General features: G+C 48.0%; 1 long non-coding RNA gene across 1 annotated transcript; it reads right to left on the bottom strand.

Moving 5' to 3' along the window:
* Positions 1-379: 379 nt before the first annotated feature.
* LOC135420986 (uncharacterized) lies at positions 380-12,832 on the bottom strand. The gene is made up of 2 exons (XR_010433806.1): positions 12,301-12,832; positions 380-1,043 (listed from the first exon to the last, which is right to left on the bottom strand). It is a non-coding gene; the product is annotated as an uncharacterized LOC135420986 (long non-coding RNA).
* Between the last annotated feature and the right edge of the window lie 1,888 nt (positions 12,833-14,720).

The following is a 14,720-nucleotide window of genomic DNA, read 5'->3' as shown; positions in this document are numbered from 1 at the left end:
AAGATGGACAAAGAGGCAATTCCATGGCAAATGCATTTGAACAAAATAGCAGCTAACCATCCACACCTGTCACCAAAAAACATGTACAGCTGAAGTTTTGCAGCACCATGATGGGGGAAAGAGGAGGAAGACAAGATAACACCCATTAGTGTTACTAGGAAGATAGCAATTAATTTAGGAATGTAAAACAAGGGGCATAAAGAAACATTAGCTGTCTCTGTTAGGGAGGAGCCCTGCCATGGGCAGCAGGATGCAATGAGACAGGAATTCAGGGCATGCTGTGGTCCTGTGAATACAGGACCACCCATAGATCCAGGGCAGGAGCAGCCAGAGAGGCTGCAGGGCAACACTGGGATCAGTTTACCATCCTGAGACATCACTGTTTGCATTCAGCCTTCACCTGGCCAAGATGAAGGCTTTTTCCTTTTATTGGAAACCACTTCTGACTTTATAAGTTGGGGATCTCAGCCATGAGTGGCAACTTCCAGGGACCAAGTCATCCAAGGCCACTCTGTGGTGGCACTGTGGGACATGCAGGGGTCCCCTTTAATCTTCTGGCCTCTTAAAACAGCAGAACGATGGAAAAGATCAAAGGCCAGAGCTACACAGACAGGCATTTGTTGTCATTTTAAGATGCCATTAATATGCAATTTAGGGTGAAAAAGTTTCTCCAAAACTGATTTCTTCTTGCTTATCTCTGCCCTGCCCCAGGCAAACCCTGTGTACTCCTCATACACAGGGACTCACACTCCTCCAGGTCCTGCAGAGCCATCCAGACATCAGGGGCTGAGCAACAAAGACCGGGAACTGTGCCAAATTTTTGTTGTTATTTTTATATTATCATTTTTAGGGTTTGGTTTTTGGTTTGGATTTTTTTTTTCTAATCCTAGGCTGATCAAGCTAGAAATAATGGGGGAGAAATTATGTTTGCCTTCAGCATCAGCAGCCTAAATGTCCTGGAGGGAGACATCTTGTCAATGAGTCTTGAGGAGCTAACGTCAGCAGGAGGCAGGAATGGTCCTCTTGGCCTCTGGCATCATTGACTGCAATAACAAGAGGGGAAAATGGCACTCAGAGGCCTCCTTAGCATCTCTTGTTTTGGGGATGAATGTAGAGAATGAGCACATGAACACAACTGCCTACAGAGCCTCCTTTTGATCTTCTAGGTCTCCCTTATTGGAGGGAATCTTGACTAAACAAACTCATTAAATTGGGAATTTAATCCCACGTACCTCCATGGGGGCTGCTCCCCAACAATCAAATGATGCTCCTGCCTTGGACAGATTTAGGTTCATCCTACCTCTAGGAATGGCACCTTCCTTGCCACTGGATCCCACTCTCAGAAACCTGGACCTGAGACAGATCTGCCCCTTTAAGCCTGGACACATGACAACCCACTGCCTCCAACCCTGCAAACAAACCCCCATATTTAGCATCTAAGTCCGGTGTCAGGTAAAGCTCCACATCCCTTCCATCTCCATAATTTGCCTTTGTGTAAGGTCAGGCTATCCCCTTGAGAGGGAAGTGTTTTGCAGCCCATGCTACATTGAACAAGGATATGTTTTCCACGTTTACTTGTAGCTCAGGAGAGAAAATTTGCAGCAGGAAACCAAGTCCTGGATGGTGGGAAACACTTGGCAGAAATGGTCTCTGTGTCCTCTCAAACCTTTGTTGGCACCAGGCAAGCACTGAGTCCCCCAGGAGGGGACAGGAGCAGTAGGTGTGGGGAGAGAGAAAGATGAAGCAGCTGAAGGGAGTTGAAGGGGAGGGATTTTTCCCCTTAGACTTGCCTCTAACCACCTCAGGCCACCAATGCCTCCCCCAAGGGACCCATTTCACCTCCTAACAGCTCTGTTCATGGGAATTGCTGCAGTGGGGGCCCACAGGGTTATGTGAGGCTCCACCAAGTGTTCTGGGCACATACCCACTCCCTTGCCAGGAGTGGGCACAAAGTTTGAAGGCAGGGGGACTGACTGCATCCCCCAGCCCCCTGAGAGGCTTACAACACAGGATGAGGATCAATCCTGCCTGCCTTCATCCCTCAAGGCTGGAGAACACCAGTGCCAAAGCCAAGACACTGAGTGTGTGTGCACCAATTTGGCCTGTCCCTCTGTCCCCGGGAGCAGGGCTGACCCGCTCGGCAGGTCCCGATTAACGGGACGTTTTTGAGCAAAAGCCTTATGAAACTGCCTTTCACGGGCAGCACAGAGGACAGTTGTTCCCAGGGCCAAGCCTCCCTTCTCCCCTGCTCCTGCTGCGGGATTCTCGGCTGCTCGGAACCCGCAGAGCCCGTGGCGAAGGAGGAGAGGTGGGAAGGGGGATTTACGGCTCTGTGCGAGGCCAGCGGGAGGAGCTGTGCTGGGGCAGGGGCTTGGGGAGAGGGTGGCATCAAGGCAGGGCTGCAGCCGGCTGACGCCAGCCCCACTCTGCGGCCTGAGACCCTTCCAAGGCGCCAGCCGAGGTACAGATGTTCCCATTGTGCATCTTGGGAGCCTTCTCGGAAAACTCCAGCAGCTTCGTTCCTCAAGCTGCCTTTTTAGCTCCAGCTTTTGGGTGTTTTCTCTTTTTTTTTTCTTTTTTTGAAGCGTATATATAAGTTTGGAAGAGAGCCTTCTCGCTGCTGCATTTCTTTGCCTCATGCCAACCCCTTCAGAGTTTTAAGAGCTCCCTCCCCCACTTTGTGTGTGTCCCCCCACACCTGAATGATCGTCACCATCCCAGGGGCTGGCACTATTCGGCTCTGGTGCAAAGGAACCACTGGCAACCACAGCCTGTTTTATGCTGCAGGAGCTGGTTAGTGGGGTGAAACAGATGGGTGGAAGAGTGGGCTGTGCACCTGGGATCCTACAAACCAGTTCTGCTCCGGTGCTCCCAGGCGTTTGGTGCTTGAAGTGCATGACCCCGTGACACACTGCTCCCTGACTCAGCTTTCCCACCACCAGAACAAGCAGCATTGCAGTGGGGAGAGAAGAGGTTTGCAAACCACTTTGAGATTCTAAGCTGTAGGGTTTTGTTTCCCCCCCTGCTTCCTATGGGCAGAAGCAGCTAAGGTGGGTCAAGAAGTGAGATGTGCAAGAGAGATGTCAGATGAGCCCTCAGATGCAGCAGGAGAGGCAGCTTTGAAAACTCAAGCTGAGAATGGAGCTGAAAAATGATGGAAGGATCTGGAGAAGAATCAGGCTCTTAGAACAGGATCAGGGCCAGGAATCAGAGCTGCAAGGTGCTTGCCCCTGTCTCTAGCTCCATATTTATGGTGTGCTTGGTTCCTCAAGGGAGAAGGACTGAGCAGTTCCTTGGGTTCAGTCTAGGTGTGAGGATAGAGAGATAAAACTCTGCTTTGGGACCTGCTCTGGTCCTGCATCTCATCCTGCCCTTGCTTAGAAATCATTTGGGCCAAGCCACAGAGCACCATGATTTCCCCATGGCTGAAGTTCCCGATTAGCCTCCAGGTCCAAATGCAAAAGAAAGGCAAAGAGAAAGCCCTGCAGTGCTCTTAAACCCTCATCTTGGCCTGAATCCTCTCTCAAGTACAGCATCCTTAATGTTAGTGGTGGACCCAGGTGTCATTTAGTTAAGAAGTGCACCTTAGAAGAGGAGAAATTACCCAATCTCTCCTTGCCAGCATTAGCAGCTTATGGATAAGAGGGTAATAAACAAGAATCAACTTCCAAAGAGAAACAGAAAAGCAACACCACTTAGAGCCAGAAAGCAACTGAAAGGGCACATTTGTAACAGGAAAGATATTTACAGGCTACTAGCAGCGAGGAAAGCCATGGCTTTTAAAGGGAGCAGGGGCAAAGGGCATCTGTTTTTCAAAGCAATCAGGAAAGGGAATTCTGAAAAGCAAACACAGCTCTCTGAGACCTTAAAGAAAAGGCAGAAGATGGTGGAAGTCACCCTCAGAGCACAAGGGCATCCAGATCAGGGACCACACCTGGAGGCATGCCAGTGGCAGGGTGACAGGCAGGGCTGGTGGCGGGAGGGAAGGCACGGCTCCCACGAGCCCTTTGCTGGCGACAGACTGCCTTGGGAAACTCCAGGCTGGGGTTTTAATCTGGTCCTGCAGATAGGCTCTCCATATCAGTTTCCTCCTCCAGGCACAGGGCCCTTGGGGCTGGTGAGCCAGCAAGTCTGCCCACTCTGATGGTGGCAAGAGGAAGAGGGTGGCTGGGGGCTGGAATCACTGTGGTGCTGATTTCATGCTATTTTGCTTCGTATGTTCTCTAAAAATCATGGACCACAACTGTGGGTAGCTCCCAGCCAGGCCACTGCAGCCAAGGCTCCATCCCCAACCCATAAGCACAACCCAGACTATAATCTACTACCCTCCAATGTAGAAAATTGGGTCTTACAGAGACTCTTCCATAACCTGCAAGTTGCATTTAAATCACCCAAAGCTTTACCTCCACCCCTTCCAGTCCATCTTTGAGATCTCTGTGCCCACCAGGAGCTGTGGCCCATCCACACTTTGGATGGGCACCCCAGACAGAGCATGGGCACAGTGAGATGCTGAGGAGAGAGGTTTCAGAGCTTGCTGAACAGGGAGCTTGAACACCTTTTTCACCTTGCTGAACACTTAAGCAAGGCAGGGGAAGCCCCACAAGACAGCTTTGAGGTGTCAGATCTGAGAAACTGAGAAGCATCTGTAGGATTAAGGAGCCAAGCAGAAGCTTTGAGAACACCTTCAGCCCCTTCCTATGACATCTACACTCCTTTTGAAGTCTTGGCTCATATCCTAAAAAAGCTAACAGTTATAAAGAAAAACAGAGAGAGAGGGAGGCATCTTCCAGCAAAGAGTAGTGAACATGCACATCCTACTGCTGTTCATTAAAAGTAGCTAATAATCTCATTTTTTTCCCAGCTCAGATAAAGCACTGTGTATAAGTAGATAAGAGGCTTACATACCCAGGAGGCTCAATTAATGTTGTTAGTTCACACGGCCTCAGGTACAAGACATTGCTGACCCCAAGCTGCAGCTACTAACTGTTTAAAGAATATCTTTATTTTAAGTTCTTATAATCCAAAGACTTTTATTTTTGTTTATTCCTATTACTCTCCTCATCTCCACAGCACTTCAGCAAAATGTTCCCTGGCTCTACAGGTACTGCTGACTCTACATCAGCAGCCTAACAAAAATTCTCTTCCCTCCCCTATCACCTAAACCCTCACACAAAAAGAAGAGGCACCTGATGAGACTATTCTTACAGAGCCCCACTGCCAGTACGGGCAGGCTCAGGTGTGCTGGGTAGGGGCTGCTCTGCCTACCTGTAGGCTCTGTCCTGCAGAAAGCAGGAGCTGCCTCTAGTGTTATTTTAAGTGAACATGTGGGGCCCAAGGGTGTCTGGGAAAGGGATGGGTTGTTTTTCTTACCCTGCTGGTCAAATTTGCTCACACTGAGGTAGTTTGGGCTATTTACTCTTCTATAGTCTTATCAGAGAAGAAGCACTTGGTGATTTTTATTTTTTTCCCCAGAAAAATTGTGAGATTTGAGCTGGGAATGCATTTTCTTAGTGATATGCTGAGGTACGACTCCCAAAGAGTTTCTCTATCTTTCAGAGGTGGCTCTTAGGCTGTACCCTGTGCAAAAACCCTGTGCTGGGGCATCAACACGTCCTGCAGCTACTTAGTGGGTTTTTTCATCACTCACTGGCTGCAGCAGCAGGATTTGGGCCTGTCTTTTTTCCAAAACAGCAAGGTGTCCTGCACTGCTGCACCCAGGAGGACAGCTGTAGCAAAGAAAAACAACCCAGAGATGCCCCTGAGCTGCTGGGGCATGGTCATGGGAGAGAGCTGTGCTACAGAAGCACTGGTGATAGTATGTGTGCAGTTCTAGCTGAGAGCTAGATATGCCTGGAGGCACATGTGGGGCACAGCTGCCATGAGCAGGATAACCATAGATCAAGGGAATAGCAAGGGTCAGGAGAGCTGAGTAGGGCTGTGTTCATGGCTGAGGTTTGCACGGCACCTCTTCCACCTGCTCTTATGTCTCTGCATTGATGGGTGCCAGAACATCCTAAATATTTACAGGATGAGGCAAGTGGTCTAAGTGGAGGATGCTGTGCAGATGTGGTCAGCAAGCCCAGCAGTGGTGAGCAGGGGGTTCCCCTGCCTCTGTGGGATAGGGGCACAGCTGAAGATGTCAGCAGCTGTAGCCCACCCCTCATCCCTACTGGCATTGCCCAGAGCACTGCCTGTGCCCTAGCAAATGTCTGCCTGTTTCTTCCCTCTGCTTGGATTTGGGAGGTTCCCTGACCCAGCCTTCCAAGCTTTGTTTCCCTTCCGGCATCATTGGTGATCACATGTGAAGGTGACTTTCAGACGCTTTCAATTCACAACCTCATGCTCTCCCCACCAACCCAACCCACCTTGCAGCTGATCTCACCCACATGTGGGTGAACTTGCCACAAAAGTACACAGCTGCTGAAATAAACACTGTATTTCCTCCCAAGGTGGGTACACGCTATCCCTATACTCCTGGACACACTGTGCTCCGGGTTTCATCCTGCATCTACAAACTGGTGGCTGTTCTTCAAGCCAGCACACACCCTTCCCCTCCTGCCTTGCTCCTCTCCACCAGCACAGCCCTCCTCTGGAACTGCACCCAGTCTCCAAAAGACAATATGGGTGAGCTCTGCTGGCTCTCGTGGCAGGAAGGCTTCAATAGCATCTGCACCAAATGGACTAGAGAAGATTAAGTGCTCTCCTGCTCTCCCACTCCTGAAAAGCACATTTAATTCACTTTCACTCTCCTCCCTCTCCCCCAGACCTCTCTGGCATCCAGGACACAGGGACTTTTATTATACCACTGAAAATCTCGAATGGGACTGATCTTTTATTTTTTTTTTGCCTGTTCCACCCTTTAGAGAAATGTCTCCTGTGATGGGTCACCAAGCTAATGTGTCTGCTGTCACTCACAGGCAGCTCTGGCCCCACATCCTGGCAGGGGGCTCTCCCAGCCAGCATCTGCTTGGGGCTCAGAAGGCCCCAAGAGCAAGATTTAAAGCTTGACAGCAGGGAGGCCTCCGAGAAAGGATGTGTTATCAGCCAGTGACAAAAACTGTCTCTTGTCTTTCAGTCCCCTTCAGTGTTTTGGAGGAACCTGGCAGAAGCCCTGAGGTGCTGGCAGGGTGGCAACAGGATGGACGGGAGGCTGCAGATGGCTCTGGGATGGGACTAGCCTGCCCTTACCCTTCCTCCTCTATTTCTCTCTGTTTTGGGCTATCAGCTTGTTTCCTTCCAGCCCTTTGCACTGAGCACCTGTGGCAGGGCACAGCTGCTTGATGGCATATTTGAAATTCCAGAAATGTCTGAAATTAATTCCATTTCCTCAGCTTGTGCTGGGGATGCTGAAGGCCACTTCACTCCAGGTTTGTCCTGCTGGAAATGAGCTTCCATTAGCATTGCATAGGGGCCAGCCATGAAGCTGGGCTGGGTTTATTCTTAGGGAGAAAAAGCAGGCTATGGCAATGTGAGGGATCATGGGTTATGCATGCACCTTCCTCTGGCTCAGCTCAGCAGCAAGGTCTCTGTCTCCATGGGGCCAAGCTCTCCTTGGTGTAAAAGCCCAAAGGGCAGCAGGAACACAGGTGGGAATGCTTTTTTTTTTTTTTGCCAGCAAAGAAGCAGTCATAGCTCAGCATCCCTTGACTTGCCAGGTGTGGGTGTCTGAGTTTAAATGGGAAGAGACTGGATCCCCACTGGGACAGACAACTGCAAAATGTACTGGCTGTTAGGTACTTACAGAAACCTCTCTGGACCTGCCTCATTAAAACAAACTGGGAATCCAAAGATTTCTCTTAGGAGATGCACAAGCAGGAAAAGGTGCACCTGCCTGTTTAGTGAGCTCCCCTTCCCAGAGTGGCTTCTCTTTATTTGCTGCCCTTTACCAAGAGAGTTTTGAATTAATCCTGCATCCTATGCCTGACTTTGAGGTTCAGTGCCCCTCCAGCCCTCTTGTGACAGACACAAATTCACTGATGTAAATGTGACAGCGATTCTGCACTGCTGCAATCACAGCTGCTGCAGTGTAGGAGGGCACCTGCAGAGAGAAACACACTGCTGCCATTGCCTTCAGCCCTGTTTTTCATCCTCTGGGATACGCCAAGACTGTGTCCATGCAGAAGTCCATGGCAAAACTCCAGCTGTGCTTAAAGGTTTCTGGTTTCTTATTAGGAAAACTTGCTGAAGAAATGGTAATAAAAACAGTATTTCTGAAAGAAAACCAAATACCAAGCAAGAATAGTATTTTCTCCTAAAGATGTGCCAATGATGAGAAAATCCCCAGTCAATAAACTGCAAGACAAATGCTAAGCTGCTAGAAATCAGGTGGGGCTGTCTCCAATTAGCCTGTTACCATGTGAATGCAGCACATCTGGATTTTCTTTTGTTGCTCTGACATTTCTTTTCCAAAAGCCATAAATGTCCAACATTGCTTTTATTTTTCCTCCAAGACAGTCCCGCCTTTCCCAGCGCTCATTCCTCTGGCAGTTGTGCTTCCCTACTGTAAGTGGGTGAGGTGCCAGCCTATGCCTCCAGGCTCTGAAGAGACAGTTGTTTGCCCCAGGGAAGGTCTGGCAGGTGAATTTGAGCTGTATAAGAAGAGCAATAGGCTTTGAAAATCTGAACCTGCCATAGCAATGTTAACAAATCACCCTAAAGCAAGTCTTGCAGCTCTGATGGTGAGGATATCTTCTGATCTCCACTGTGTGGGAAAAGGAAAGATGTGAATAAGGCAAAGTGAAGCAAGACTTTCTGTCTCAAGATGACATCAGGCTTTGAAGATCAAAGATTCTTCCATAAAGTCCCTGCCATGGGCTTACCCAAAGGCTCCTGTAACCCCTGGATCTACCATAGAAGTTGCAAGGGGGCCACTTTCCACCAGTCACTCAACAAGCTCTTGGGGGATGAGTCAGGCTACAAATAAGGGCAGAACAACCTGGTATACCCACAGTTTGGATAAGGCACGGTGGGCTGTATCTTTCCTTCACTCAATAGAAACGGGGAGAAACCTGTCAGCCAATGGGTTACTAAAGTCTTTTGCCTTATCCCTTGTTCATGACTTGAGAAGAAAGCACTTCTGCAAAGTGTGTTTTTATTTGAAATGAGTTGTTGAACTCCTTCCCTCCCCAGGTGTCAGACTGTAGGACCTCTGTGGTGACAAATCTGCATTGCTTGCTCTGATGGGACACAGGTCAAATTTCTTTCTCAATCCCTCACTCCAAAAAGGCTCTCCAGTATTTGCTTAAAAAAATCACTCTTTCCATGTCCATTCTGCCAGTAATTTCTCTTACTGGAATCTCTTGTAGTTCAAGTGCTGTCAAAAGAAGAAAAATTGCCCAAATAATCTTATTCCCTAGTGTTATCACACACTGGCTGCTCCATCCAGAATGTGTCCACAGTGGGGCAGTGATGGAGTCTCCATAATAATTACTATTATGGCACAACTAAAGCCTTAAAAGGGATAGTGGTTATGGGCAGGAAAACCTGCAGCTAGCAACCAGGTCTAGTTTATGCAAACACAACCTGACTCACAAAAGCCATAGTCAGAGGAAGAGTTGAGAGCTCCTTCTGTCATCCCAGGGCTCTTCCTGGCTTTTGCTGGGCTGGACGAGCTCTGGGGTGAGCTGTAGCCCAGGCTGAACACGGTACCAAAGCATGCTGTGTGTGCCCCAGCAATGCAAGCCCCTCTGTCCTTTCCCAGGCCAGCCTGAGCTTGTGTGCACACCACAGACTCCTCTCACCTCTTAACCAGCTGCAGGACAGCAAGGAGGGCTGAAATCCCTCAGTGTCACCACTGTTAGGAGAGCAGGAAGAGAGCCCTGAAGGATTGCTCTTCAAGTAGCATAAATGTTTTCCAAGCCTCAGCACACATGGAGAGGGTGCTTCTGTTTCCAGATCTGTCCCATCATGTCAGGGCTGGGGAAAGCAAGGGTATCCAAGACTTTCCCTGGGCACAGTCCCTTGAGGCCACACCTTATCCATTCACACTGACTGTAGCAACACCCCTTCTGGCTGTTCAGAAACAAGCTGTGTGTGACTGTACTTTATAAAGACATAAACTCCAGAAATTGCTGAAGAGGACCCTGAGCTTTCTTTGCAGTGTATCACACTTCTCCTGAGTAGCACCCCCTCCTTGAGACGCTGGACAACACATCCAGCAGTTGTTCTGTGATGGATCATTAGGGCAGGATATGTGCTGGTGTCCTGGCCAGCCTGTTCTTCCTGCCCAAAGTCAAGTACAGTCTTCTTCTGTCCCTGTTTTACTGTGGGGAGAAGCAGAGAAAATTTCAAAAGAGTTTGTTCAGTTCTCATAGCAGAAATGTGACTGCCTGGTGCCTGCAGCCTGTGTCTGCAGAAGGGATGATCCTGCTGAGCTCCCTTCCTACAGAGATCCCTGTTGCTTTTATTATCATCCTTGCAGTCAGGCGCATTGACCAGGAAGAACCTTGTTCCTACCTCTTATATACATCTCTCTACCTTCCCTTTGTCTGGGGACAGAGCTCTTGTCCGGAGGATCAGGGAAGACTTCTGCACAATCATGTGCAGAAAGGTGGAGTTCTGGGAGTGGGATATTTAGATGAGTATTTGGTGGACAGATGTTTCACAGCCATTATGTGAGCAGGAGAGGAGTTGAGTTTTGATATCCTAAAGCACCTACCTCTGTTTTTTTCCTGCTGCTTTGCTGCCCATCTGTCCCAGGCCAGGCAGCCAGAAGAGGGGTGCTGACATTTGTGTGTGTGTGTGTGCAGTTGTCAGAAGCTGTTAGCTGGTAACAGAGGTGTTTTTGCTGGTGACCTCTGTGAATAGGGTTAAAAAGTGATGTTGAAGGCAGCATTGCACCCAGGGCAGAGCCTTGCAGAGCCTTGTCTCCTGTGCCCCGGGGACAGGCGATTTTGGCAGAGTCTGTGGTGTTTCCCTGTGTGCTGTGTCATGCCACACATTCCCAGTTCATGAACTAGGGGACAGCTACCCCAACTCTAAAACATACCACTGCCATCTTTCTTCCCAGACATCCTGGCTCCCTCCTCCACAGGTTACCATGGGAGCCACAAAGCTCTGCCAAAGTTCACACCTTATAAGAACTTCTGAGTGGAAAATCCGAATCTGTGCAATTTCCACGCTTTCAGTGGCAACCTCTCCATCCTTCCCCCACCCTTCCCAGTCCTTTGTTATCCTATGGATCCACAGATCAGACAGTCCTCCCCCATTTCAGTGTCCATGCTCTGCAGCTCTGCTCTGTGCCTGCCCCAGCACTCAATGGAGCCATTGATTGCACACCCTGGTTTGCTTTGGCCTCCAGTTCAGCTCCTCAGAAATCCTAAAAAAGAGACACCAGCATTTTCCCAGTGTATATCTAGGAATTAAGTATTTCAGGAGGGCTACACAGTCTCAGCCCTAGAGGTGCAGCAAGACCCACAGGATTTGACTTCATCTCCTCCCTGCTCCTCCTCAGGTCTCCCCAGGGATGAAGAGCAATCACTTTCTCAAAGCAGACATCACTTTCTCAATGCTGTGGGTACAGAGATCTCACAACTACTTATCTCCAGCCCAGGCCCTCCACCACTTGGTGGCCAGCTCAGGGATTGGTCTATTTTAGGGCCTTTCTGCATGTATTCTGGGACATCCCTCTGTCCCCTCCTTCTTGCCCCTGAAGTGCCCTGGAGTAAAGGCATGTCTAGCTGGTTCACTGGCTGATGCTTTTGGCTTTATGCTAATGGAAAGTTTTCCTCTGCAAGGCAATTTTTTTTCCTTTGGCCAGTCACAACTAAAATCCAGTCCTCAATTTAGCAAGGACAGAGCAAAGGTCTCTGTATATGACTTGCGGGTTCTGACTGGCAGAACTTAACATCATATATGGTTGTTGACTTTTCAGGTTTACAGATGTACAAGTCACACATTTTGTAGACCAGCTGGTGGGAGGTATTTTCTTTAAGCTCTTTGAGAGCCCCAGTGAAGAACAGCGAACATTTCTTATCCCCAGGCTACATACTTATTTTATCCTTAAATGTTCTTAGTAACTATTCACAGATTAACTCTGTATTTTTCTTGAGGAGTAAAGGTGAAGATAGATTATAGATAGCAAGGGCTACCAACAGAGACAGGAAAGCACGGCTGAGAGCCTTTTTTCATCACTACAGTGTGATGCAGAGAATTTAACAATCTGCATGTTGCAAGGTGAAAATTACACAGACCCACATTTTGATGAGTTAGGTAAAGATTCACATATACATATTAGACATACATAAAAGCATATACACATGGAGAAAATGAGCTTAAGTAATGGTTGTGCCTGGTACTTACATTGCTTTCTTCATGAAAGGAGCTCAGCATGGTTTATCAAGCTGTATGAGAGCACTTTTCCCTCGCCATTGAAAAATGGAGGTAGTTGTTTTGGTGTTTCATAGCAACAACTTGAAAGGGAAAAAACAGTGTCCAAGCAGAGTTGCTGGCTAGACTGGAGAGGCAGGTTTATTGGAGGCTGCTAATGCAGAGTTAGTGCCCTTCTTCCATCAGGTACCAGGGGAACAATTTGGTAACCACAGGCTACCAGAGACCCCATCTTCCTTGTCAGCCCAAAGGCAGCTTGTTGTGGTGTGGCTGGTCTTTCCATCAGAGCTGGCTTATGCTGACAGCTTCTTACAGAATTTACAAAAGAGATTGACAACATATGTCCATCCTGGCAGATGTTCCTTGGATTGTCCTGTCTGCTGGCACGGTGGGCAGCCCAGTCCTTGGATGGGTGGGAAAAAGCCTGGCTTCCAGTGGGAGCAGCAGGTGAAGGTGACCTCCACACTCTCTAGAAGACCAAGAAAGTTCTTATCTTGTGGACAAACATCTCGCAAATCAGTTTCAACCAGGACCTACTTGGGTTCTCCAGAAATGCCTTATGGATCCATCTGCAAGCTTGAAAGGTATTCATTCCCTCTATCTACAGCGTGGTGGAGTCCAGCCATCCCAGTCCTGCCCAGTACTGCACTGTACTTTGTTCTTAAACAATCAGCAACCCACCCCCCACCAAATTTTTATTCCAAATTGTGCCATTTCTGATGAAGCATGTTGGTTGAAGGAGTTTTGGTGCCTGGATTGTCAGTCTAAGCTGTTTTTACCTTGGCACACTGTCATGGGGGGACCAGCACTGGTTTTCCAGTCTCTTCTCCCCATGCCTGCTCCAAGCCATCTCTTCTTAATTACCTGCATGTATTTTTTAAAATGAAAGGGCTATACAAACAGAACCCTGTGAGTGCCAGGCTAAATTCCTAAAACAAGCTTTCTCTTCCGGGAGGAGACCCAAACACATCCACTCATTGATTGGGCCGCTAGCTGATACTCAGCTTACCCCCCTCCTCCTGTATTTCAGATAGGTTTTCTTTCTTTATTAAACGTCTCTAAAAAACCCAACAGATTGCCTGTGAATGACCACACAGTAGAATCCTACAAAGCTCCCATTCATGGCCAAGAAACTTGTACAATCCCAGTGGTGCAACAGAAAGGCAGCTCTTTATAAACCTACCTGAGTTAAAAGGTCAATGGCCATAAACTCCCCCTCCCTGCTTTCCTGCAGGGTTTGGGTTTTTAATAGTAATCAGTGCTTTTTTGCTGTCACAAGGAATAGGTCTTTTGAAGGGTGGAGGGAGGGGTTATTTTTTTGCTTGAGGGCTGCAGGGAAAGAGCTGTATCATGCTGAGAGATATGCCCCAGGACCCCTCCACTGCTGTTCCCTTTATCCAGTGGAACTTTTGGTTGGATAGATTATCCCTGGCTTGGTTTAGTTTGTATTGCTGGGCCTGGAAAGCAGGGAAGTGCTTTAGCTTGCACATGATCTGAAGCTGAAAAAAGCTCCTGTGGATGATGACCATGGATGTGGCCTCTGAGAGAAGACAGGTAATGGAGTTAAGTGGTCAAGAGTCCTAAAATCAGGGCAAATGTTTTGATCAAGGACAGGTGAATTTTTACAATGTCAAAAGTCTCAGTTCTTCCAGCAGCATCCTTTCCTTTAGCTTTGCTACAGCTACATGAACATGAGCTCTGCCTTCTCTGAGTGGGTTCCTCAGCCAGAATATTATGAAGAGCCTGTGAACATCATTCATTTAAACCTGTGATGGATTCCCAAAGAAGAAAACAGATGAGTAGGCTGTGCTGTGCTGAGTCAGGACCTTTGAGACCCATTAGCAGAAAACTCTCAAGGGTTTGTCCCAGAAGGAACAACATTTGCCACATTCTTGGGCTTATAGGAATTGACCTGGATATTTCCTTATCTCTGATAGCTGTAAAATGTAACTGATTCTGAAAATGTTAAGTAATTTTTATAGAAACAATTAAATCCCTTTCCTAAAAATCCCTGAGGAGACAGAGTCCTCCATTGCAATATATAACTCATGTGACTTGCAGCTGAAGTGTTTATGGATTGAGAACGTATTTCCTGTCTCAGAAACACATTTTTATTCAGGAATTACATGAAAGGGCAACAGTTCTCCATGACAGTAGGGATGGATGAATAGGTGGGTTTGGATGAAGGCAGTTTGTTCAAGTGAACTTCAAAGACATCAGCACACAAGTATACACACTCAGTATGGTGGGAATAAAAGGTTATTTAAGTTCTTCCACTAAAAAATATCATTTTTTTTAGCATGTGTAAGGTGTTTAAGCCCATATTAATATCCTTTAAATCTCCCTTTCAAACACACTACAAAGCCTTTCAACGAAGGACTCATTTTAATGGA

Source organism: Pseudopipra pipra, chromosome 12, assembly GCF_036250125.1.
Source record: "Pseudopipra pipra isolate bDixPip1 chromosome 12, bDixPip1.hap1, whole genome shotgun sequence".
NCBI lineage: Eukaryota > Metazoa > Chordata > Aves > Passeriformes > Pipridae > Pseudopipra > Pseudopipra pipra.
Note: the sequence above shows the minus strand (reverse complement) of the source record. Positions and strands in the feature narration are given on the sequence as shown.